Source organism: Scyliorhinus torazame, chromosome 6, assembly GCF_047496885.1.
Source record: "Scyliorhinus torazame isolate Kashiwa2021f chromosome 6, sScyTor2.1, whole genome shotgun sequence".
Lineage (NCBI taxonomy): Eukaryota > Metazoa > Chordata > Chondrichthyes > Carcharhiniformes > Scyliorhinidae > Scyliorhinus > Scyliorhinus torazame.
In genome coordinates this window covers 263684002-263711174 of record NC_092712.1, presented here as the reverse complement: position 1 = coordinate 263711174, position 27173 = coordinate 263684002, and the positions used below count along the sequence as shown (strand labels likewise).

Below are 27173 nucleotides of genomic sequence, written 5' to 3'. Positions count from 1 at the left end.
TAATGTGGACATGCCAAATTTCCTTAGTTTCTTGAGGAAGTATAGGCGCTGTTGTGCTTTCTTGGTGGTACAGAAGGATGCAGGCAGTTGGTCTAGATAGGACTCGTGATCGGTACAGGCTTGGAGGGCTGAAGGGCCTGTTCCTGTGCTGTATTGTTCGTTGTTCTTTGTTAGGACCATAGGCTGCTCTCCCCTATTGGGGAGAGAGCTGACTGGTGGCGATTTAACTTGAGGAATGCCACGCCTCAGGCAAGGGGCAAGCTTGAGAAGGCAGGGCCTTCATGAATAACCTCAACCAGTACGGGATTTGAACCCACGATGTTGGCAATGCCCTGCATTGCAAGCCAGCCAGCCAGCCAACTGGGCTAACTGACCTCTAACCATGTATTGATTTAATAGACGAACAAGCATTGCCCCTATCCTTTCGCCCCGGTTCCTCCAACCCAGCCTCTGTTTCCTCTTGCTATCCTGTCAATGCTGATCGTGTGTCTGGTTTGTTTGAAGCTGCAATATAATCTGATTAGTACACACCTCCTCCTCACTGTGTTGAAATCAGGGTTCATCACACCAACTAATTTTCCACTAGACTTCAAAGCTCCACATTTCCGTTTGTCATTCCTGTCTTTAAAACCTAAATTTAGATGGCTGTTTTCAGCACTCTCCCAGGATAGGCAGGGCAGTATTGGTTGGGGTGGGTTAAATTGTTGAAAATCGGAAACATGACCCTAGTATTCCATAAAGATGTCTACTTTCTGTTTAACTGTCGCAGGACAAGTAATCCAATTGGGAGAGGGGGTGGGTGGAGGGGGGTAGTAATATTTAAATGAGGCTTCAGGGCTCAGAATTTGTTAGCTCTGAGGAATTAGAGCCAGAAGCGCAGGTGTGCCAGGATTCGGGAACTAGGGCATTGAAAGGGAAAAGGGAATAAGTAGCACTTTATGGGGTGGATAGAGATTAGCAATGCCAACACTAATGAAGATTCAGTGCTCCCAGCTCCTTTCTTAATTCCTTCTGGGAAAGAGTTTGGGGAGAGTATTGTGTAATGAAAGATTTATTTCTCCTGTTTGGAAATGTTTTGACCTAGGCTGGGTGATGTTATGGCTGATTTTGATTGGACACTGGTGAGGATGTCAATCAGCATTCAGAGTAGCAAGGATATGCAACATGCACGGTAGCTCAGTGGTTAGCACTGTTACTTCACAGTGCCAGGGTCCCAGGTTCGATTCCCGGCTTGGGTCACGATCTGTGCAGTGTCTGCACGTTCTCCTCGTGTCTGTGTGGGTTTACTCCGGGTGCTCCAGTTTCCTCCCACAAGTCCCGAAAGACGTGCTGTTAGGTGATTTGGACAGTCTGAATTCTCCGAACAGGCGCCGGAGTGTGGCGACTCGGGGCTTTTCACAGTAACTTCATTGCCGTGTTAATGTAAGCCTACTTGTAACAGTAATAAAGATTGTTGTTATTATTATTATGCTCTGAAGAGCTCTGTGGGTGGAAATCAAAGAATGAAGCAACACAGGGTTTGAGCTCGCAGAAGGCAGAAGTTAGGAAATTAATGATACTTTAATCACATGTCGCTTCCTTAAGACTCGGGTTTCTTGATCTCTCAGAAGAGCAGTGCTTACGAATGTCATGTCAGGTGGTCACAGACATCTACAGCCTTGTTGAAGAAGTGCTGTTGGGTTACTTGACAGGGCTGAGAGGTATTCTGACCATGTAACTGCACTCCCTGCCTCCCATATTAACTACTATTGTTAACTTCTCTCTGTTGGATACTGTCCCACTCTCCTTCAAAACTGCTGTCATAATTTATCTTTGCAAAAAAACAAACCTTGCAAAGTACTTCCCCATATTCAATCTCCCTTTCCTCTCCAATGTGTTGCTGCCTTCCAAATTTGTCCGTATCTATTCTGGAATTCCATGTTTGAAACCCTCCTGTCAGACTTTTTCATTATTTTATGGTATATTATCATCGCTGGCCAGCATTTGTTGCCCATCCCTAATTGCTCTTGAACCGATAACTTGCTGGGCCATTTCAGAGGGCAGTTAAGAGTCAACAATATTGCTGTGGGTATGGAGTCACATATAGGCCAGACCAAGTAAAGATGGCAGATTTCCTTCCCTTTTGCCCCTGCCATTGGCAACCAGGATGTCTCTTAACATAGTCACAAGAGACGTTCAATGTAACTATGGTGGAAATAAACTATCCTTGGCCCGTCTGTCATCTTTGACATCGTTGACCATATCTCTTTCCTTCAACACCTCTGCTCTTTCTTTCAGTTGGGTATGGCTGCGCTATGCCTGGATCGAATCTTATCTACCCAGTTATAGGCAGAGAATCAGCTGTAATATCTTTTTACATTGTTTTCTCTGGTACCCCTCAGGCTCTGTTCTTGGCTCCATCCAATCTCTCATCAACAGCTACCCCTTGTCCAAAAGAACAGTATCATCACATGATCAAGCCAGCTCTACCACACTACCACCTCTCTTATCCACACCACTCCTAAATAGTCAGACTGCTTGTCTGACATCCAGCAATGCATGAGCAGAACTTTCCTCTAATTAAATATTAGGAAGACTGAAGCCAATTTGGCAGCCTCGTCGCACCCGACTTTGTGTCAGGACGAGGCCTCTCGTGCGATTTGCAACTACCCAAACGTCTTGCAAGATTCAACAGATTAATGATGTGATATATATACATATGTATATACAAGCTTTTGGTAACAATGCCAGAATGAGTGGGCACTCTGATTTTCATCTGTAGCTGGTTTCCAACTGGTGCAAAGTGCCATTGACTGTGTAGGTCAATCCAAGCACTCTCCTGGGTCAACCAGTGATGTTGGTCAACTGCAAAGGATTCCATTTCATCAGTGGCCAACTGGGTTTCAACCACAAGGAGAGGCTCATGTTGGTCACATTGGTCCCCGGAAGCTGCCATGATGTTTTCATATTGCAACAGTTCAACATCTGCGACTTGTTTGTTTGTATTTTGAATCACCCTGAAGGGTGGTTGCTTGGCGACAAAGGAGACGCCTTTCAAACTTGGATGACATATCTTCCCCACTTTTACCAGACTTCTGAATGACCCTCTTATGGACTGAACTCAGCTTTTCACACATCTTTTCTACTGTGTAGCACTACACTCCATATGCTTCACCCGATGTCTATGTCTATGTATTTACATTGTGTATTTATCATATGTCCTATGTTTTTCATGTATGGAACGATCTTCTTGGACTGCATGCAAAACAATACTTTTCACTGCACCTCTGTACACGTGACAATAAATCTAAATCTAAATCCAAATCATAAACGCTAAGGAACCCATCTGAAACATTTAGACTCCTACAACTGCAGCCATATGACCCTCAGATGTGTCATCAAGCAAGCACAAATTGTGCTTAAGGCCTGAGGGCACCTTTCAATACTCACAGTGAAGATCTCCAGGTTAGCTCTGATGTGCCACATTCTGAGTAACAGAGTGCAACAGCAAAGTGAGAAACTCAAATGGTACTCTTCATTTGAGGAAGTTGTTAATAGAGAGGATGAGGAGGAGGAAGAGCAAGAAGATGAAGATAGTGTTCAGACCAGCTATTTGTAGTGTTATTCAGGATGACCGGGATGCCCTAATAGCCCAAAGGTCCAGTTAGACATCCAAACTGGGTCAAAGTAACTGTCACATTCCCCAACCCCTCACCATCACTTAACCCCACTGTTATCCATTTTGATTTTTTTAAATATACGTTCATGAGACATGGCAGGCTGTGCCACCATTTATTTCCCATCCTTAATTGCCCTTGAGTGGGCAGTTCAGAGTCAACCACATGGCTGTGGGTCTGGAGTCACATGTAGGCCAGACCAGGTAAGGAAGGCAGATTTCCTTCCCTAAAGGACATCAGTGAACCAGATGGGGTTTTTATGCAATCAACAATGGTTTCATGGTCATCATTAGACTTTTAATTCCAGATTCTTATTTAATTCAAATTTCACCATCTGCAGTGGTGGGATTTGAACCTGGGTCCCCAGAGCATTACTCTGGGTCTCTGGTTTACTAGTCCAGTGACAAGACCACTATGAAACCGCCTCCCCTACTTAACCCCACTGTTACCAAGCAACCATCCACCCATCACACATGTCCACCAATTGGTCTCTCTCAATTCGTATCTTCACAAATCATTGCCTAGCAACTAAAAATCCAAGTTGCCACGTAGCAGACAAGAATCGTGAATATGGGAAAGTGACATTATAAATCATTTGAAAGTCTGTTGAATATGAACCCCCGCTGAGTTCATTGTTTTTCAAAGACAAACTATTCCATTTCAATTTAAGTCAGCCTTGCTATATTAAGTTTGTACTCCACACTCTTTTCTCACTGATGTCACTGCGAATTGCCCCTTGCAGTGTCAAGACTGTGTGCGAAGATGTGTAGGCAGTCCCAGGGTTATGTTCAGATGGAGCTTAGGTGGGCCAATCACCTCGGATTATCCTGGAGCCTCAGGAACCAAAGGTCATTCTCTATGCCATTGCTGAATCCAACCTAGGAGAGGAACTATACGAGAATTTAAACAAGAAAATTGTGTTTCTTCATTTTCTTTGAACACTCGTTTATTGCAGCAATGTGGAGATGGGGATAATGGCTGTTTGAGGGTGCGATTCTCCGGTATCCCTGCCGCGTGTTTCTTGGCGGCTGGCGGTGGGTTGCTCTCTTCCCGCTGCTTGTCAATAGGGCTTCCCATTGAAGCCACCCCATGCCGCTGCAATACCCACGGGAGGGTATGGGCTGCCTGGGGGAATAAAGAATCCCGACTACCAGAGAATTCCGCCCTGAGTGGGTCGGTGTGGTTGGAGGTAGAAGGTCATACGTGAAATGTCGAGAAATAATTACAACTACAGTTGGTATCCTGTACAGATCATGAAGTAAATTTTAGTCTTGAATGGTGCATGATACAGCCCCATACAGCCTGTCTCTGCATCTCAAGGCATGTTTGGGTTCTTTAGTTGGAAGTGGACACAAACCTTTCCATGGCAATATTTGAAGAACAGGGCTGCTCTCTTGGTCAACACCTACCCCTCAACCAAAACCTAAAACAGTTCATTCGGCCATTTATTTAATTGCTGCCTGGGGAAGCTACGCCACCTTTCCTATATTACCACAGTGACTAATAATCTTTATTATTGTCACAAGTAGGCTTAGATTAACACTGCAATGAAGTTACTGTGAAAAGCCCTTAGTCACCCACATTCCGGCACCTGTTCGGGTACACAGAGGGAGAATTCAGAATGTCCAATTCGCCTAACAACACGTCTTTCGAGATTTGTGGGAGGAAACCGGAGCACCCGGAGGAAACCCACGCAGACACGGGGAGAACGTGCAGACTCCGCACAGACAGTGACCCAGCAGGGAATCGAACCCGGGTCCCTGGCGCTGTGAAGCAACACCGCTAACCACTGTGCTACGGTGCTTCTGTAAACTTTGAAAGTACTTCATTAGCTGTCACATGGGGCGGGATTCTCCACTCCCGCGCCGAAGTGCCCACGCCGTCGTGGACGCCGTTGAGGTTCACGACAGCGCGAAACGGCCCCGATCCCGACCGATTCAGGCCCCGACAATGGGCTAGGATCAGGGCCGCGTCATCTACACGCGCCAGGCCTTGTCGCCGCGTAAAGGTGGCGCCGCATAGATGACGCGGCCGGCGCCGCATAACTGGCGCACCCGCGCATGCACGGGTTGGCCAGTGCCAACCCGCGCATGCGTGGTTGCCGTCCTCTCTGAATCCGCCCCGCAAGAAGATGGCGGACGGATCTTGCGGGGCCGCGGAAGGAAGGAGGTCCTCCTTCAGAGAGGACGGCCCGATGATCGGTGGGCACCGATCGCGGGCCATGCCACATTTGAGGTACCCCCCAGTGCAGGATCCCCCCTTCCCCCCCACCCGCAGGTCGCCCCCCCCCCCCAGCGTTCCCGCGCTGTTCCCGACGGCAGCGACCAGATGTGGACGGCGCCGGGGGGAACCCGCCGTTTTGGCATGGCCGCTCGGCCCATCCGGGCCTGAGAATAACGGGGGCGTCTCCGGCGATTCTCCGGCCTGCGGAACTCGACGGGGCCATTCCCGCTGCTTGGGAGAAACACGGGAGGGCGTCGGACCGGCGGCCCGGGAAATATTGGCGGCCCAGGCGATTCTCCCAACCGGCGCGGGAGTGGAGAATCTAGCCCCTTGTTTGGCTAATCCTACAATTATGAGACATTGCTCTACAAACGCATTTAATTCACATTTCCTTTACTGAAATTGAGAAAAAAATACCATTTTGAAGTTAAACTTGGCACAACTATCCCATTCCCTGAGGGGTGTTGCCTTTCAGATAGGTATGAAGAATGAAATGTTTTCTAGCAGCTTACTTAGAAGTGCATTGAAGAGTTAAATCATCTGTTATATGTTATCTATAGGAGCAGAGGCTGGTTACCAGGGACACTGCCAGGAATAACTCAGCTGTCTGTCTACAACTTCACTCAGATTAACAGTACACCTGTTTAATGTAACTAAACTGAAGAGAGAACTTACATTTTGTTCATAGTACATCCCATTGTATTGAGGAACTGATCTATTAAATGTTTATTTCATAGAATTTCATTTGAACTTAGAATGTTTAGACAGCAACAGCAAAGTACTTTTAGCACCAGCCGGTTGCTAAAATATCTCAGTAAGGCACAACGGTAAATAAAGTTTGAGCAAAATGTCAGTCAGTTTTTTCAATCATCTGAGCGACAAATGATGTCACAAATTGTCACAGGTTTTTCTGCTTTCTATCTTTTAAGAAAGAATTGTGCGCAAACAGTTAACGGACTAAGTGACACTTTTCAAATATGTGCGTGAGTGTGTATATATATACATAGCTAAGACTGATAACAAAAGATTTACAGTGCAATGGATCCTGGCAGTGCTCTTATAAACCTGTCATCCAAACGTGGGGTCCTGACAAGGATCTGAAGCTTCAGGAAAAAACACCACTGAGTTCAAAGAGGTAATAGATAAACTATGAGAAACGACCTGATCTTGCCTTACGCTGTCAGTATGGGACTGGGCCTCCCTGCCCCAGTTTGTTGAACATTTGATCTGAAGAGAATAGTTCACCAAAGATTGTTGGATATGGTGATCGGTTTGAAGCAAAGCAGAACTGAGAGGGGACATTTTAACACACGCCATCTGACAAGAATGGAGCGGAAGCACGATTAAAATAACGTGAACATGGTTGCCGCCCCATTCCGGTGGGATTCCCTTTGGCTGCCATTAAACATTCACCATTTTTAGGCAGCCAAGGCACCTGCTAAAAGTAAGCAGAGGACCCTTTAGCATTTCAATAGTCTTCTGGCAGGGAAGAAGTGGAGACCTTAAGGCATTGTAAAATTAATCTACAGGGTTCAGAAGGAAAAACTGGGCTGCTGCTACTCAAGGCTTCCCCACTTCCCCTTCCAACTAAAGAAACATCCCTCATCATCCCCTCTCATGACTTATCTTGTTGCTACAGAGTGGTCTCCAGCTTGTTGCCTGCCTTCTTTGAGTGGAGCAGCCAGCCATCAGGATGTAAATGAGACTGGAAATTAAAATTGTCGAGGCCTCTCACGGGGACTCCCATATGAGAAGGGCCAAGGAAACATATTCTCCCTCCCCAGTCTTCTTACGCAAGACATTAAGTCCACCCTAGAATATCTCATTGTTGAGTAGAATGCGCAAGGTCGCAGGTGGAACATTACTCAGTTACTATGAGCCCCTCATAGACTTGCAGCTCATCCAAATCTCTACCGTATCCTAACTTGCACCAAGTCCCGCTCAGCCTTCACCCTGTACTCGCAATCCAGCAGCACCTCAGTTTTAAAATTCCCTACTTATTTTCAGCTCCCATTATTGCCTTGCTCTATCTTCGTAAAAACCTCCCTCCTACCCTTTGACATCTCTACTCTCCTCCAATTCTGTCCAGTTGTACAAGCTTGATTCTCATCACTCCACCATTGAGGGCTCTGGATGCGTTTGACTGGGTTCTCACTCTCAAATTCCCTCCTCAAAATCTCTATTCTCTCCTTCTCCACTTTTAAAATGCTCTTTGAAACTTTGATCAAACTTTTGGTCAGATGTCCTAATATCTCGAATTATGGCTCAATGTCAAACTTTCTTTCCCAAGCGCCTTGGGACATATTATTATGTAATGGGGTTGTACAGGTAAAGTAGCTGTTGCCAAAAGCTTAACAGCAGGGTGTCAGTGTAGTTGAACTGAGCGTCAATGTCAGCAGCAAGGGATAAGGTCCGAACGTTTTTGTCAGGAACAGTGAGCCAGGAAATAAATTGCTTGGCTTACGATAAAGATATTCTTCCACTGGTGCCAAGAACGCGTCGCTAGTACTCTGCTTAGTTTGTTTGGATTATACCTTACCATCCCAGGTGAGACAACCTCCTTATATTTTTTGAATGTTTAAATACACAGCGAGAATACATCAGGGACGTGTGGTTTACGGAAAATAAACCATCAGGTGCATTTCAGTCTATAACCCCTGCGCAAAACATATTGGCAGCAGAATTTTCCGTCAGTCAAAGAACGTGACATATTCTACTTACAGGTTGCTTACAAAGAAAACTAAATTCATAACGCATTGATATTTTTCAGCAATTTCAGCCAGGTGTACCATCACAGGTTTTAGGGAGAAAATGCAGAGACATAATTCTGGTGACGTCATCAAAGTTGTCTGAAATTAGCGTGGAAATGGAAAACATTTATTTAAACTCCCTTGTTTTCAGGCAAAAGCTTTGGATGAAAGAGCACAGAATGAGTAATTATCTGACTGTTGCCTTGCCAGATGTTCTTGCGGCTGCTGCACGGGTGGGCGGGGTATAAACGGCAGAGCTTAAACAGCAGTCTGCACTGAAGTCATGCTCAGTAACAAGACACAAAGGGGACTCCTGTACCTTTAAGGAATACAGTTCACCATTGCATAGATTCACAGCTATTCATTTCCGACAATGGTTTCAAAGCTCACAATGAATGTTTCAAAATGATTGGTTTCATTATCCCGACATTTGCATAAGTCACACCAAAATAGAACGATTGTATAGGTAAATGGATAATAAGCATCACACACTCCCCAAACTCCTCCAATTTTGCTGATGAACTCTGTAAGAATCTTCTGTGCAGCTTTCGTCCGCATCTTTGGTGAAATAATATCAGGCTGTACAGAGAGTAGACAATCTGTTAACCTTGCGTGGCAGTCTGCGGTAATTTCTATCTGAGTGTTTATTTGGCTTCAGCAACAAGGAGACCATGAATCTTCATTTTATAACCCGACTGTACAAAATAATGACAGATTAATATCCAAGACAAGTGAATAATTTACCAGTGGACATTGAAATGCAGTTGAGATCTGGTCAATAATAGATAACCACTGGCAGTTTCTACGGTTGTTGCAAAGAAAGAGATAAAGTGTGCAAGTGTTTTTGTTTTACCTGACTGATGCTGATTATAGGCCTTGGACAACAATGTGTGCAGGATGGGCTATTTGTGATTTATGAAACTATTTAAGCAATTGGGGATTGTCTAAATAAACAGCTGTGAAAAGCTGAAGCTTGCTATACTGTGAGGTAGCTGCCAGTTGCTCGCTTTGTGTAACAGATGACGCAGAATCTCAGGCTACACCCAGTTCTCTCTCTCTCTCCCTATCTATCTCCCTCTATTATCCCTTGAGAGAGAGACACTTTTAGCATCAGTCATTTCACAGTAAGCAACTGGATGAAGAAGGTAAAAAAGATCTTCATCGGCCTTTGTGTTGGAGTAAGAGAGCGAGACTCACCAATGACTGCCTGTGGGTAGCAGTGTCTCACTGCCTGGATGAGAAAAGGTTGCCTTGTAAGGGAGTTCAACTGAATGCTATACCAGCCAAAGAAATGCTCACACTGTGAAGATATCTGTTCAGATACACTCATCATTCTGTTAATGGGAACCCAGACTTTCTGCTCTATGAGAATACTGAAGGTAAGCGTGTCTCTGATCTGTAGCTAATTAATACAATCTGTGCCAATAGCTCACAATAAATTTGCACTGAAGTTGGGAGTTTACTGTGGCGATTCTATACCAGAGTTATCACACAAGTTGCAGTAAACAGGATAGTCCTCACGTTACTGTTCATTGAAATGGTAGCACAATGGTTAGCACTGTTGCTTCACAGCGTCAGGGTCCCAGGTTCGATTCCCGCTTGGGTCACTGTCTGTGTGGAGTCTGCGCATTCTCCCCGTGTCTGCGTGAGTTTCCTCCGGGTGCTCCGGTTTCCTCCCACAAGTCCCAAAAGACGTGTTGTTATGTGAATTGGACATTCTGACTTCTCCCTCTGTGTACCCGAACAGGCGCCGGAATGTGACGACTAGGATATTTTCACAGTAACTTCATTGCAGTGTTAATGTAAGCATACTTTTGACACTAATAAATATTATTAAATACTGCCAGTTTAGCAGCAAAATAAAATGGAACAGCAAGCTCCCCCCACCCCCCGCCATCTCACTAAAATCCTTTCTATATAATGTTTAGAGAGACTGTTAACAGGTTGTTTCAGTCATACTTTTATTTTCAGATCCTTCATTATGTTCTTTCAGCACTGGGCAGTTTGCACTGACAGGGTCCATATTGTACGAGCATTAAAAATACACTATCCTCCAGTTTATCTCATATAACCACCAAGATGTTTTGTGTTGTTTTTCTTACTGAAACATTTGGGGACTGTTTTCAATGCTTTGTGGATACTTTTAATTTTGTGGCACCCCCAAATGGAAATCATCGACTGTGTTAAGTGAAAGCTTTATTGAATAGATTGGAAACACTTCTCTGGTGAGAAGACTCGCTATGTCAGTTGGTACGTTGGTCTGTAGCAAGGTGGTAGTAGTGGCGACTTTGACAGAAGTCAAGAGTTGACCCGTCTGCTTTATTCTGGGGTGTGACATTGATTCACAATGCCAATAATTCTTGCTGTTACACAGCATGAATACGTGCAACGAGCAGGGGCAGGGGGGAGGATAGGAATGTTCTGGATTTTGCACCCTTGCAACGTCAATCCAAAGAGACAGTTCACCCTGCAATTTATTTTGCAAAGATTATTTTTAGTGGGTACGCTGTTCTGAAATATCAGCTTCTTCCCTTTTTGAGGATATGGCACGATTTGAAAACTGCACTGAGGGGCCAGGCTGGATGATATGTTGAAGTCTCTGGAATGGGAAATCAAAAACAGAAAATGCTGAACAATCTCAGCAGGTCTTACAGCAACTGTGGAGAGAGAACGGGATTAATGTTTCGAATCTGGATGACTCTTTGGGAAAGCTTTGACAAACAGGGCAGGTGGTGGCATAGTGGTATTGTCACTGGACGAGTAATCTAGTGACCCAGAGTAATGCTCTGGAAACCCCAGGTTCAAATCCCACCAAAGCAGATGGTGAAATATGAATTCAATAAAAATCTGGAATTTAAAGTCCAATGATGACCATGAAACCATTGTTGATTGTTGTTAATAATCCATCTGGTTCACTAATGTCCTTTAGGGAAGGAAATCTGCCACCTGGTCTATATGTGACTCTAGATCCACAGCAATGTGGTTGACTCTTAACCACCCTCCAATTAGGGATGGGCAATAAATGCTGACCCAACGAGTGATGCCCATGAATGAATAAAGAAACAGGATGGGCAAGATCTCCACCACTGCAGTCAATGGGCAAACAAATTAAGATTAGTGGACTGTCTAGTCAGTGTATAAAGAGGGGAAAGGCCACGGTGACAGGTCATCTTTTTCCCTCTCCACAGAGACAGCTGTCAGGCATGCTGAACATTTCCAGCATTTTTATCTTTTTTAAATCGGCACTAGGGCAGATATGAGCATTACAGTATATTTGGTCAGACTGTCAGGATGGAAAAGGCAGAACTTGACCCGGTAATAATAACAACAACTTGCATTTACTTAGCACCTTTAGTGTAGTAAGTGGTCCCAAGACACTTCACTGGACTAATTATCAAACAAAATTTGACACCAGATCACATTAAAAGATATTTGGACACAAAGAGGAAGGATGTAAGGAATGTACTAAAGGAGAAGAGAGAGCGAGAACTGGAGTGAAATTAAAAAAGACTCCAATGCCTGTTCAGCCTGCATGGACATTAGAAATATGGATTTCCAGGGGCGGCACATGCCACAGTCGTTAGCACTGGGACTACAGCGCTGAGGACCTTAAGTAGGGTGCTCTTTTCAAGTGCCGGTGCAGACTCGATGGGCTGAATGGCCTACTTCTGCACTGTAAATTCTATGATAAATTCTATGACCCGGCTTCGAATCCTGGCTCTGAGTCACTGTCCGTGTAGAGTTTGCTCATTCTCCCCGTGTCTGCGTGGGTTTCACCCCCACAACCCAAAGATGTGCAGGTTAAATGGTTTGGACACGCTAAATTGCCCTTTAATTGGGGGGGAAAAAATATGTTTTTTAAAAAAGAAATATGGATTTCCTCACTCCTTTTCCCATTCCGCCATCACTACGTCAACAGAAGTCTGTCCGGATTCAGGTTTACATACGTGATTGAGATTTCCATTGAATTTTTACTTCAGTTACAGTGGCAAAACAGGGAAACATGAGGAAATTCAGTACCCCCATGGCAATCAAGGATTCTGTACCATTAAACAGATAATTTAAAGAAAACGTTGTGGCAAACCATTTTATTTGATGTGAAGAGCTAGGTGTGTTTCTTTTGGGCTGATTTCCATGCCCACAGATAGTTTGACAAAACTTCCATTGATTTGTTTTTGTGGGGAAATTAAATCGAAACCGTTTGCAAAATACGTTTTCTTTTATATACAGGTTGGCCCTTTAAGTAACGTGTCAGAAGCTGACTAGATTTTATGCCTGAACCTTTTATAGGACAAAGTTGTGAAAAACAAGGAGATAGGTTTGTGAATGAAAGGATGAAGTATTGGAATAACAATGGGACAACAGAGCAGCCAGCACTGCACAACTTCCTTGGCCGTGTCAGCCAGCATTTGCCTCTGTTATCTACTAAATGCCTGCTTTCCGAAAGGTTGTTTTCTCCGGAACCCATATTTGTTGTCAGTCAGTCATTAAGTGAAGACTGTTATGCATCTCAGAATAGATCTCTGATGCTCAGCGGGGTACATGAATAATGGAATCGATTTCCCACAGATGAGCACCAGTTATTTTGAGTCTCATAAAGGGATCAATTCACAGGAAATATTTCCACGTCCAGTTTCTGGCAGGTTTGGTGGGGAGTTTCTCAGTGGCTGCAATGTTTAGGAATATTTCCTGCACTGGGGAGCTGAGCTCGCTAGCAGGATTGGGTCCTCCAGGATCGAGGCGCCATTTTGAAAGGCTGCCCCGATCGCTACAGCCTCCCTTTTCAGGACATCCCCACTTTCAAGACCCCCTCCCCAAGACCCTTGGACCAGGGTAGGGTAATACCCTGGCACTCCCCCTGGCACCGGACACCGTGGCACCGCCAGCCTGGCACCCTGGCAGTACCAAGGTGCCTGCATGCCAGGGGGAGTGTCAGGGTACTACCCAGCCCTGTCACCGATCACCCGGGAAACTTTAATGACTTGTGAGACATTCCCAAGGAGCCATCACATGTGGCCCACGATTGTGGAAATCAGTGCTAAATGGAGCCCAGTTGAGACCTCGCAGGCCCAGACGTTTGTTCCCCGGTGCCGGGTGAATATGGCGTTGGAATATTATCTGGATCACTCCCAGTGAGGGTGTGATCCAAATCACACCTGGCATCGCGAGTCGAGTGACCCTGGTGAGGTTTCGCACCCGACACTACGGAGCCTGGTTTTGGGCTCTCCCATGATTCACCAGGTACAACACGGTAGGAAAATTGCACCCAGTAACTTATTTCCTCTGGTGGGCGAGTCCAGAATAAGAAGACGTGAGCTCAAGATTAGAGCATGGCTGTTTGGGGATGATGCCAGGAATCATTTCTTTGCAGAAAAGAGTAGAGGAAATCTGGAAATCTGAACCCCAAATCTGTGACTATTAGACTCATTGAAAACTCCCCAACTGGCATTTTTGTTCGGTAAGGGTATTACAGAATCCAGGCAGGGAGTAGGAATTAAGATACAGATCAGACATGATCTAACTGAAAGGCGAGGTGGATTGGCAATTCTAAAGTGCTCTTAGTTTCCAACAGTTAGGTGGGGTTACAGGGATAGTTCAGGGCTGAGGTAGGCTGCTCTTTCAGAGGGTTAGTGCAGACTCAATGGGCTGAATGGCCATCTTCTGCATTGTGGGGATTCTATATATTGCCATTACTTTACTGTCGTTGGGTCAAAATCCTGGAACTCCCACCCTAACAGAACTTTGCACCACAGGTACTGCAGCAATTCAAGAAGGCAGCTTCTCAAGAATAATTAGGGATGGGCAATAAACACTGGCCTAGCCAGTGACGCCCACATGTCATAAAAAAATAAATAAAGGGAGGCACTTGGCACAGTGGTTAGCACTACAGCCTACAGCGCTGAGGACCTGGGTTTGAATCCCGGCTCTGGGTCACTGTCCGTGTGGAGTTTGCACATTCTCCCCGTGCTTGCGTGGGTTTCACCTCCACAACCCAAAGATGTGCAGGCTAGGTGGATTGGCCACCATGATTTGCCCCTTAATTGGAAAGAAAAACAATTGGGTACTCTAAATTTATACTTAAAAAAAAATAAATAAAAAAAAAAAAACTTTTCATCCCTTCTGACATGAATGTCGAAACAAGGGGCAGGAAAAGGTACAGCTGTCAATTGTGGTTCAGTTGTTCACACTCTCACCTCAAGTTGTGCTAAATTACCTTGAGCACACAATCCAAGGCGACTCACCGACTGGAATTCTACGGCCCCTGCGATTCCCTGTTCCCACCAGCAGCGCACCCCAACCCATGGATTTCTCAGTGGGGTGAGTGGCTTCAATGAGAAACCCCATTGACAAGCGGTAGGAAGAGAGAATCCCACTGCCAGCGAAAGGCGTGACGCTAAGAAATTTGCGGTTGCGGGGGGGGGAAGCCCAGCCCACTAACGCAGCACTGAGACAGTGTTGCATTATTTAGGGTGGCACGGTGGTTAGTACTGCTGCCTCACAGTGCCAGGGACCCGAGTTCCATTCCGACCTTGGGTCACTGTGTGGCGTTTGCACGTTCTCCCCGTGTCTGCGTGAATTTCCTTCGGATGCTCCGGTTTCCTCCCACAGTACAAAGGTGTGCAGGTTAGGTGGATTAGCCATGTTAAATTGCCCCTAGTGTCCCCGGATGTGCAGGTTAGATTATGGACATAGGGAAGGGTGGGCGGGAGAGTGAACCTGGGTAGGGTGCTCTTTCGGAGAGTCGGTGCAGACTCAATGGGTCAAATGGCCTCTGTCTGCACTGTAGGGATTCGATGTTTGTCAAAAGTGCTGTATTTCAGTTCAGATGTTAAACCTTTTTGATGGAGCTGCACGGTGATTAGCACTGCTGCCTCGCGGTGCTGAGGATCCAGGTTTGATCTCGGTCCAGGGGCACTATCCATGTGGAGTTTGCATATTCTCCCTGTGACAGCGTGGACCTCACCCTTTCTTCTCCTGCCCAAGCCTGTGACCCAGTCAAGCAGTTTCACCCCCAACATATCTAAACACCATTGTTAAATCTTGTTTCAAGTGGGGATTTTCCTTCCTTATTACCTTTACCTTCCGTCATTATTTTAGGTCATACTTCCAAGTCGAGGTTTACAGCAGCAAAATTGAATGGAAGATTAGCATTTCCCATTGAATTTTACAATGACATACTGTGATTTCAGTCTCTGATTGTTAGATTGTTCTTTGGCATTGCGGTTTTTTGAAGTCTCTCTTCCCCAATTCATTGCCACCGCATGTGTACTTATAAACATTTATTCATCCACTTCCTGTGAACAAATGTGACTTCTGCGCCTACTCTCAATCTCCAGGTCTCTCAAATCTATTAGGAGGCAACAAGCACTGTGTTTTTTCTTTCTTGTGTTTGATCTGATTCCCTTCCTCACACAGTTTTGTTATCCTCTCACTGAAAGGAAGCACACGACAGTCTGACCTTCTCCTTGTATCACTTTCGGCTCTTTCATCATTTGAGGCTTCAAGGTGACACAAGAAATGATTACCTGATATTAATGAGATCAAATTAATCCCGTTGAATTCTATTAAGATTCCTATTAAATTAAGGCGCCTTATATTGAAGTGGGATTGCTGGAGAGAGGTTAATTCAGTTCCTCTTTTGGATCAGTTAATGTGGAGTGTTCCACTTCACTTTGTACGCAGGCATAAGCAATTTTAATTATTAATTTCAGGTAAATTACTACTAGCGATGATTTGGAAACAATGTTAGATTTGTCCCGAGTGGCGACACGGTGGCGCAGTGGTTAGCACTGCTGCCTCACGATGCCAAGGACCCGGGTTCGATCCCGGCCCTGGGTCACTGTTCGTGTGGAGTTTGCACACTCTCCCTGGGTCTGGTTGCGTCTGACCCCCACAACCCAAAGATGTGCAGGGTAGGTGGATTGGCGACGCTAAATTGCCCCTTAATTAAAAAAAAGATTGGTCCCAGATTCATCCTGTGATCTTTGTTGAACGAGCTCTTGTTGACTGGGGACAACAGTTTGGCATTTTGGGATATTATCCAGAGGTCCTGCCTTGGATAATGTCGTGTGTGTTCCCCTACCTCCACCACTGTAACTCGGGTGGAGGCCCAGTAGAAAACCTGCTAACACAGCAATGATCCGGTTGGTAGCACTCTTGCATCTGAGTTCAGCTATTGTGGATTGACGACCCACTCCAGTGTCGTGGGCATGTAATAATCCAGGCTGGCACCTCCAGGCAAGACTGGAGGAGCACTGCACAACTGGAAGTACCAACATTCACAGGAGATGTTAACTGGAGGCCTTGTCTGCCCTCCAGGGTGGATGTAAAAGACCTCACAGCAATATCCCACAGGAGAGCCAGGCAGGTCTTTCTCCACAAGCATCGCTAAAACAGATTATCTGGTCAGTGTCGCATTGCCGTTTGTGGGAGCTTGCTGTGCACAAATTGGCTGCCAAGTATCCTACATTATAAAAGTGACTGCACTTCAAAAGTACTTCATTTGGCTTTCTCAACCTGCCCTGCCACCTTCAATGAGTTGTGCACACATACCCCGGGTCCCTCTGCTCCTGCACCACCTTTAGAATTGTATCTTTTATTTCATATTGCTGTTCCTCATTATTCCTGTCAAAATGTATCACTTTCCGTTTCTATGCACTAAATTTCATTTGCCAAGCGTCCACCCATTCCACCAGCCGGTCCTCTTGAGGTCCATCACTTTCCTTCTCAGGGTTTACAGAACTTCTAAGTTTTGTTTCATCTGCAAATTTTGAAATTGTGTCCTGCACGCACAAGTCTAGGTTAAGCATGTGTCAAATTCTGGACACTGCACCTTAGGAAAGATGTGAAGGCATTAGGCAGGGTGCCGAAATGTCTTCCGAGAATGGTTTTGGGGATGGAGTCTTCACTTTGCGTCGATAGATTGCAAAGCTGGGGCTGTTCTTCTTAGAGAAGGGCCAGTTGGGATGGGTTTTGATAAGCGTTCAAAATCATAAAGGGTCTGGACAGAGTAGATCAGGTGAAACTATTCCCATTGGTGGAAGGGTTGAGAGGGTTGAGAACCAGGGGACACTGGTGAGCAGCAAAAGAACCAGAGACAACATGAGGGAAAGCCTTTTTTACAGAGCAAGTAGTTTGGATCTGGAATGCAATGGCTGAGAACGTGGCCATATTCAATTGTGGCTTTCAAAAGTGAATTGGATAATTATTTGAAGAGAAAAAACTTGCAAGACTATAGGGAAAAAACTGGGAAGTGGAAGAATGTGAGTTGCTCTTGTAGAAAGCCAGCATGAACACGAGGGGCCAAATTCCCCGTTCTGTGCTGTAACCATTCAGTGCTTCGATGCACTTTATGACGTGCTGTGTGCTTAAAAGGCAATATATAAATGCAAACTTTTCTTTTTGTGTGCAAATGGCGTTACAACTAGATTCCTGACATAGTTGTCACAATGGAATGAGCAAACCCAGAGGAAATCCAATCCTTTGACTTGTGGAGAGAAAACATCCACAGGTCGCATGCCTGATAGTTTTGTGATTGTGTATGGGTTTGCTTGGGTGTGGGTGCTGGGAGGGGGGGCATATGATCAAATAGACTGCCAACATTCAACAATCCAGGTTCAAACATGAGGGCCGGAATTCTCCAGCCGTTGGGATTTTCTGTTCCCTCCGGCAGAGCATCCCCACCCACGGGTTTTTCGGAACTGTGGGGTGGCATCAATGGAAAATCCCATTAACCAGCGGCGGGAGTAGAGAACCCGTCACCAGCGAATGGCGCGGCCCTGAGAAATACACGGCTGGGGGGCCGGAGAATCTAGCCTGAGAGCAGATTTTCCGAATCTGCAGTTATCAGCCTCAACTACAGACGGACAATATCAGGATATATCCAGAGCCTGTCCCTCATCCGCTGCGCATTAAAAGAAAGGGAGGTAAAATCACAGGCCACGTGTCCTGAATTTGCTGATATGGATAGCCTACTGAGTGAGGTTTCCTACTGGCAGATCAGCCCATGGAGAATGCTGGTTAACACGGTGTTGGAGGATGGCCTGGGGAAGTAAACATCTAGCACTACAACCTTCCGAGATCCCGACAGTCCTCCAAATCTGGCCTCTTGAGCATCCTATTTTTAATCTAACCATCAGTGGTAGCCAGTCCTTCAGCAGTCTAGGTCCTAATCTCTGTAATTCCCTTATTTAACCTCCCTACCCTTCTACCGCTAGCTCATCCTTCAAGCTATTTCTTTGACCTAGCTATTGGTAAATTTTCCTCATAAACTGCTTATGCAGCTTTGCGTTAAATTTTGTGCCACTGGGATGTTTTACTCTGTGCAAGGCATTATATAAATGGGAGTTGGTGTTGTTGTTGTCAGATACATCAGGAGAGGACAGGACATAGAGAGTGAGTGAAATTGTCCCAGCATACCGTCCCAACATCATGGGCTGGATTCTCCGAGCCGAAATCGCGATCGGCGCAGGGACGGAGAATGGACATTTACGCCGAAACCCGGTCCGACACCACTCCCGCGATTCTCCGGTTCCCGGAGAATTGCTCGCGAGGCTCGCGCGCGGGAACCACGTGGTGCGGGTAGGGGGCCATTCACAGAGGGCCCCCCCCCCCGGTGATTCTCCGAGGAAAACTGGCCGAGTTCCCGACGGCATGGTTCTAACCACATATCGGCCGTCGGGAACCGGCGGTAGTGGCTGCCGACTCGGTCCGCGGCCGGCGAGGGAATCCTTCACCGGGGGTGGGGGCCTCATGAACGGCCAGGCAAGCGATCGGGCGGCACCTATCCACGGGCGCACGCGATTTCGCATCAGGGTCCACATGCGAGTCCGCCATGTTGCACGGGGTGACCGCCACAGACCGCATTCGTGCGCATGCGCGGACTCCCGACCGGAAGTGCAGGGCCCCAATCCGCAGCCAGAGCTGCGAGGAGCACTCCGGGGCCCTGCTAGCCCCCTGCAGGTTGGACGCCAGCGTTTTGATGCAGGTGTGGGGACATAGCCCCATTTTTGGAGATCCAGCCCCATCTCGTCTCCTGCAGCATTGACGAGCTTGAGAAGGTGTACGATTGAAAACAATAACTGCATTTAATGTTGTGATCCTGACCTTGTTACTGGTCTGGACTACAGTGGATTATTTATGGTGCGATTCAAAGATAGATAAAACAAAATAAATTCCAAACCAGGTCCATGACAAGAATGGATGGAAAATAACAGAGAAGACCTGTTCTAGTCACTCTCTGGTGCAACATTGGAGGGGTGTTTGGGTTAGAAATGTGTCTTGTTAGTGAGACAAAATGGTATTGGTTAGTCGCTGTTATCCACAGTGCCTGGTTGTAGTTAATGGGATCCCTTATCAGGCATTGCATAAGCACATGCAGCTGAAGCAGTACATGGAGCAGTGATGGATTAGTGGTTTCAGGTCTGGATTTTGACCTGAAGAATTAACCTTGGCTTCAGGTCTCAATGGTCCCCTTTACGGTGGGGCTGATGGACCCTTTGAAATGTTGCCATGGTGAACTCACATGATGCTCTCTGCCCCTTCTTCTGACTTTCCCTTTGATCTCTAATGTTAGCAGTGGTGGTTCCCATTGGGATATCCCAATATCTACACTGGGATCATGTTAGCATCTTAAAAATAGATATCAAATCTGGGACCAAACATGGACTGTGGAGGCAATCCTGAAACATTGAATCTTGGGCCTCATCTACTTCTTCAGAGCAAGCTGCTATTGTCGGTCACACCTCCGTGGACAACTTGCCCGAAAGGCCAAATTAATATTGGACTTCCAGCAACGATTTTCAGCTGCTACCTTCAGGGGAGTTTTTGGGGGGCGGGGCAGCGGCGGCAGCGACAGGGGTGGTGGGGGGGGGCGAGATATCAGATCAGATAGTGAGTGCAGGGACTGTTTAATAAGGACACGGGGAGTCCACACCGAGTAAAATAAAGAAATAAATTTACAATATGATATATTCACAGCCCAGTAGGTCCCTACTGGGTTCCTCACTGGTCACTGCCTTACTGGCCGACCTTTTATACAGAGGTTAACAGAGATCCCCCCCCGCCTCTAGCGAGGGAACCCGTACTCCGCAAGGACCACCGGGAAGATAATCAATCCCTCGCCATAGGCCCTGTGCAGGATATTACAGTCTGACTGCCAACACGGTGGTGTTTGAGGGAACAAATCTGCTCCTCTTGGCTCTCAGAAGATTTTTAAAAATTCAAATCTTAACCATCTGGAATTGGCAGTCAAGGAAAGCGAAAAAGAACCTTGAGCAGAGCCCCCCCCCCCCCCCCCCCCCCCACACACACACACACTCATCAGGAACAAGTTTTGTTGAGGGGGAGGGTGACCTTCAACAGGCATTAGGTACCTCTATAATATACTTAAGGCAGGTGGCACGGTGGCACAGTGGTTAGCACTGCTGCCTCAGGCCACCGAGGTCCCAGATTCGATCCCGGCCCTGAGTCACTGTCCGTGTGGAGTTTGCACATTCTCCCCGCGTCCACGTGGGTCTCACCCCTCCCAAACCCAAAATATATGCAGGGTAGGTGGATTGGTCACTCTAAATTGCCCTTTAATTGAACAAAAAAGAATTGGGCACTTTAAATTTAAAAAGAGAAAAAAAAATTAACATCTTTAAGGCATCTCATGCCGCTTTTAGGCATCTACTCAGGACGTTGAGAAAACTGGCCCCCTGACTCCGCCATATGGGACCAATGACAATTGGGCAGTCTGTCTGACTGCTAAATTAACCTGACTTGCATCCATTATGCCTGAAACGGCGCAAAACTTACCAATGCCCTTTAATATCGGTACCAAGGGAAAGCATTCACATCCCATAGCATTGGATTATGTATGTGCATGCACTACATTAGGCTACAGTGTGATTTTAAATAATGTTGGCACAAAGCAGACTTTGTGAAGTAACACGTGATGATGGATGTTAGCTTGCGCATAGTGCATTGACAACAGAAACATGAAAGAATTGCCCAGTTTCACAAACAAACTTTAGTGACATTACTGTACTGGGCTAGCATTGACCTCTTTCTGACCTAAAAATACAGTTCAGAAAATGTCAAGTGTTAAAAATATTGTTTAGATGCTTGAGCATTTAATTTTAGTTCTTGAAGTGTTCAGTTCTCTAGTGAGAGCCTTGAACACAATCAGCTTTCCATTGTTGAATTTCAAACTATTTTTAATACTTTTATAGAACAGCAAAGGGAAAATGCACAAATTACGAACTTCAGATTAAGAAGTCATACTTGTTATATTCTATTCTGTGAATCCCTTAAGTATTTTTCTCCGCTGAGTACCTAAAACAAGCTGTGATAATGAAGAATGGAATAAAGACTTCTTTATGAGTAGCACTGAAGGTTGTAAAGAGCCAGTTGTACAAATACTTGTTGCTGCTGGTTTTGCATATTGGAAGATCATTTATGCACTGCTCGTGATTAACAATGCGTTCCATTTCATGGATGAAAATTATGTGCCCAGCATGCATGGCTGCTGGGCGGGGTTCCCCCAGTGATAGCATAGGTTTATGAAACAGTCTTGAAGTTCAGACAAGGATGAGCTCAAAACATTGCACTCGCTGCATGCTCTGTCACTTTGATTTTGCGACGTTGGGCAAGTATAATGTGTGAGTTTTGCAGATATGTAGTTTCCCTTGTGTTGCCTAATTTCATGCATGTTCAATGCATGAATCTGACATACTGCTTCATTGCTGCTACATCTATCATCTGTGCTGCATTGTAAATGAATCGTGCACATTTGCAGTGCTGCATTATTTGCAACTTTGCATATGAGTAAAGCTGCCTGCATTCTGGCACAGCAGTGCTGCATTGTTGCTGAATCATACACATTTGCAGTGCTGCATTATTTGCAACCTTGCATATGACTAAAGCTGCCTGCATTCTGGCACAGCAGTGCTGCATTGTTGCTGAATCATACACATTTGCAGTGCTGCATTATTTGCAACCTTGCACATGACTAAAGCTGCCTGCATTCTGGCACTGCTGTATTCTTGTTGAATCTGGCACATGTTCAATACCTCAGACACCTGGATTAATGACCCATAAATCTACCCATCCCCCAACCACCCCGGCAGAAGCTAGGGAATTTAAATTCAATTAATAAAACCAATCTAGAATAAAAAAATATTTTTAGTAATGGTGACCATAAAACTACCAGATTGTCACAGAAAACCAGCTGCTTCATAATGTCCTTCAGGGAAGGAAATCTGCTTTGGTTCGCAGGTCGGGCCTATCTGCAAGTTCAGACCCACAGCAAAGTGGTTGATTCTGGATCATCCTCTAAAATGACCTCGCCAGCCATTCAGTTGTAATCCAGGAGGAGGCTCACCACCATCTTCTCAAAGGCAATTAAGAATGGACAATAAATGATGGTTTGGCAAATGATGCTCCCACCCCACGAATGAATGAAAACAAACGTACCAGACTGTATTGGTGCAGAATCTGGCACGTGTGCACTGATGCGTTAGGCAGGTTGGTTCGATGTGGACTGCACTCGATGCAGGGAAGTTAGAAACAGACGTCTAACACAGGAGAAGATCCAACACTGTTTTATTCAACTAGATGAACTGCTGTATATATTCAACTGTGGGTCGACACTATACTGATCTCACTAGTGACATTGTAGTAGCCTGACCAGACTTACTAGCTACCGCATGGTGTTTGTGCTTGCTAGCTCGTGGACTCTGACTATCTCAGTAGCTGGGTCCCGAGAGAGCGGGAAACCTAGTGCCCTCTGGCTCTATAGTGGTAGTGTCCTGTCTGGTGATTGGCTGTGCTGTGTTGTATGCTTACTGGTCATCCTATGTGTCAATCACTGCCTGTCTGCATTTCATTATATACATGAGTGGATATTATGACATCTCCCCTTTTTTTTGAGTTAAATAAATACTGAGGTTTGTATATATACCTGACTATATACAAACGATGATTGAACAAACGTATCTACATGGGAAGGTGTCGATAGTGCAGATACATGGCAAACTAAGCAATATTTACAAGAGTTAAGTCGATGGATTCAGTCACAAAAATTTACAAAAGTTAAGTCTACAGATTCAGTCTTTGTGGCAGGCGATTAATTCTTGTTGATCGCCACAGAGGTGGATCAGGAGCTGCCTGCACGTGGAGAAGTGGGATCACTGCCATTGCGGTGGTCGCGTGGGACATGGATGGCTGGAACTGTGGTCCTCAGAGTGCGATTCATGAGCATCTGCACTGGGGACAACCCAGTGGACAGTGGGGTTGCCCTGTATGCCAGCATCGCCAGGTTGAAGTCGGAGCCTGAGTCTGCAGTTTTGCACAGCAACCGCTTGACAATATGGGCCCCTTTCTCGGCCTTCCCATTTGACTGCGGGTAGTGGGGACTGGAGGTAACGTGACGGAAGTTGTAGGACTGTGCAAAATCAGACCATTCTTGGCTGTAAAAGCATGGACCGTTGTCGCTCATTACCGTGAGCAGTATCCCATGCCTGATGAACGTTTCTTTGCAGGCTTCGATTACCGCCTTCGACGTGAGGTCGGACAGTTTCACCACTTCTGGGTAACTGGAGAAGTAGTCGACCAGCAGTACATAGTCACGCCCCTTGGCGTGAAAAAAGTCTACACCTACTTGGGACCACAGAGAGGTCACGATCTCATGCTGTTGCAGTGTTTCCTTGGGTTGAGCCGGTTGAAACTTCTGACAGGTGGGACAGTTGAGGACCGTGTTGGCAATACCCTGGTTAATGCCCGGCCAGTAAACCACCTCCAGAACTCTGCGTCGGCATTTCTTGACTCCAAGGTGACCCTCATGGAGTTGACCCAGCACCATAGCCTGCATGCTTTGAGGAATAAAGATCCTGTCGCGTTTCAGAAGGATTCCCTCCACAACCGTCAGCTCGTCTTTAACATTAAAGAATTGGGGACATTGTCCCTTCTGCCAGCCATGGGTAAGGTGCTGCATCACTCGCTGCCGTAAAGGATCCTTGGCCGTTTCCTCACGAATTTGGACCACCCATTCGTCAGAGGCTGGGTGGTTGGTGGCACACAATTGCACTTGCGCGTCTATGTGGCAGATGAAGTCACCTTGTTCACATGGTGTGGTGATGGACCAGGATAGAGCATCTACGATGATAAGCTCTTTGCCTAGCGTGTAGACAAGTTTGAAGTCATAGCGGCGGAGTCGAAGAAGAATTCACTGTAACCGAGGTGTCATGTCATTTAAATCCTTCTGGATTATGTGGACTAGAGGCCTGTGGTCCGTTTCCAACGTGAATTTCGGCAGGCCGTAAACGTAGTCATGAAACTTGACTATTCCTTTCAGGAGACCCAGACACCCCTTTTCGATCTGGACATACCGTTGCTCAGTGGGCGTCATTGTCCTGGAGGCATATGCCACTGGAGCTCAGGATGAGGAGTCATCTGACTGGAGGAGCACCGCCCCAATGCCATCCTGGCTTGCATCAGTTGATATCTTGGTTTCCTTGGTTGGGTCGAAGAACGCTAGAACTGGGGCTGTGGTGAGCTTTGCCTTCAGCTCACGCCATTCTGGTTCATGTGTGGGCAGCCACTGGAATTCCATTGACTTCTTTTTTTTTTTTTAATTTTTTATTAAAGGTTTTCATAAAATATCAATAACAAAATAAGAAAAAAAAGAACCCAACAGGGTTAAGTACAAAACACAATCTAGAAAAGCAACCCCCCATACCCCACCCCGTACATAAATAATGAATTAAAATTAACACCCCGACTTAACACAATAGGGAGATACACCCCCTCAGACTCTTCAGTGTAAATAACAAAAACAATAATAAAGTAAACCCCCCCCCGCCCCGAGCTGCTGCTGCCATTGACCAATGTCTATCGTTCTGCCAGAAAGTCTAAGAACGGTTGCCACCGCCTAAAGAACCCTTGTACCGACCCTCTCAAGGCGAATTTCACCCTCTCCAATTTAATGAACCCTGCCATATCGCTGATCCAGGATTCCACGCTTGGGGGCCTCGCATCCTTCCACTGAAGGAGAATCCTTCGCCGGGCTACCAGGGACGCAAAGGCCAGAATTCCGGCCTCTTTCGCCTCCTGCACTCCCGGCTCCTCTGCCACCCCAAATATTGCGAGCCCCCAGCCCGGTTTGACCCTGGATCCTACCACCCTCGACACGGTCCTCGCTACGCCCTTCCAAAATTCCTCCAGTGCTGGGCATGCCCAGAACATATGGGTGTGATTTGCTGGGCTCCCTGAACACCTAACACACCTGTCCTCACCTCCAAAAAACCGGCTCATCCTTGCCCCGGTCATGTGTGCCCTGTGCAGCACCTTAAACTGTATGAGGCTGAGCCTCGCGCACGATGAGGAAGAGTTCACCCTCCCCAGGGCATCTGCCTACGTCCCATCCTCAATTTCCTATCCCAACTCCTCCTCCCACTTACCTTTTACCTCCAGCACTGAGGCCTCCTCCTCCTCCTGCATCACCTGGTAAGTTGCCGAGATCTTCCCCACTCCCACCCACCCCCCCGAGAGCACCCTGTCCTGTACTGTGTGTGGCAGTAGCCACGGGAATTCCACCACCTGCCGTCTGGCAAACGCCCTTACCTGTAAGTACCTGAAGGTGTTCCCCGGGGGGGAGCCCGTACTTCTCCTCCAGCTCATCCTGGCTCGCGAACTTGCCGTCCACAAACAGGTCCCCCAACTTTCGTATCCCTGCCCTGTGCCACCCCGAAAACCCTCCACCTGTTCTTCCTGGGGCGAACCGGTGGTTCCCCCGTATTGGGGTCCACACCGAGGTCCCAACGTCCCCCCTGTGCCGCCTCCACTGCCCCCAAATTTTGAGGGCAGCCACCACCATCGGGCTCCTGGTATACCTCCTTGGAGGGAGCGGCAGCGCCGCCGTTGCCAGCGCCCCAGACTCGTACCCACACAAGACGCCGTCTCCAGCCTCTTCCATGCAGCCCCCTCCCCCTCCATCACCCACTTGCGCACCATCGTCGCATTGGCGGCCCAGTAGTACCCTCAGAGGTTGGGCAGCGCCAGTCTCCCCCTATCTCTACTCCACTCCAGGAACACCCTTGTCACCCTCGGAGTCCCTCGCGCCCACACACCCCATTACACTGCTGTTAACCCGCCTGAAAAAAGCCTTCGGGATAAACACGGGGTGGCACTGGAACAGGAACAAAAACCTTGGGAGCACCGTCATTTTGATTGACTGCACCCTACCCACCAAGGACAGCGGCAACGCATCCCACCTCTTGAACTCCTCCTCCATTTGCTCCACCAGCCTTGTAAAATTAAGCCTATGCAGGGCCCCCCAGCTCCAGGCCACCTGGACCCCCAAATACCTGAAGCTCCTCTCCGCCCTTTTTAGTGGGAGCTCGCCAATCCCCCTCTCCTGGTCCCCTGGATGAACTACGAACAGCTCGCTCTTCCCCATGTTGAGCTAGTACCCCGAAAAGTCCCTGAATTCCCTAAGAATCCTCATTACCTCCGGCATTCCTCCCACCGGGTCCGCCACATACAGCAGCAGGTCGTCCGCAAA

General features: G+C 46.8%; 1 protein-coding gene across 7 annotated transcripts in view; it reads left to right on the top strand.

Moving 5' to 3' along the window:
* The window catches only part of ripor2 (RHO family interacting cell polarization regulator 2), a 399549-nt gene that overhangs the window by 263445 nt on the left and 108931 nt on the right, over window positions 1-27173 (top strand). The window contains exon 1 of one of the 7 annotated variants that reach the window (XM_072509641.1): window positions 8408-8426. The exons of 5 other annotated variants lie outside the window; for them this stretch is intronic. The gene's annotated coding sequence lies outside the window, so the exon portion shown is untranslated. Of the gene's footprint in view, window positions 1-8407; window positions 8427-9693; window positions 10009-27173 lie in introns of those variants that run through there. One more of the 7 variants, XM_072509639.1, reaches the window with a different exon arrangement.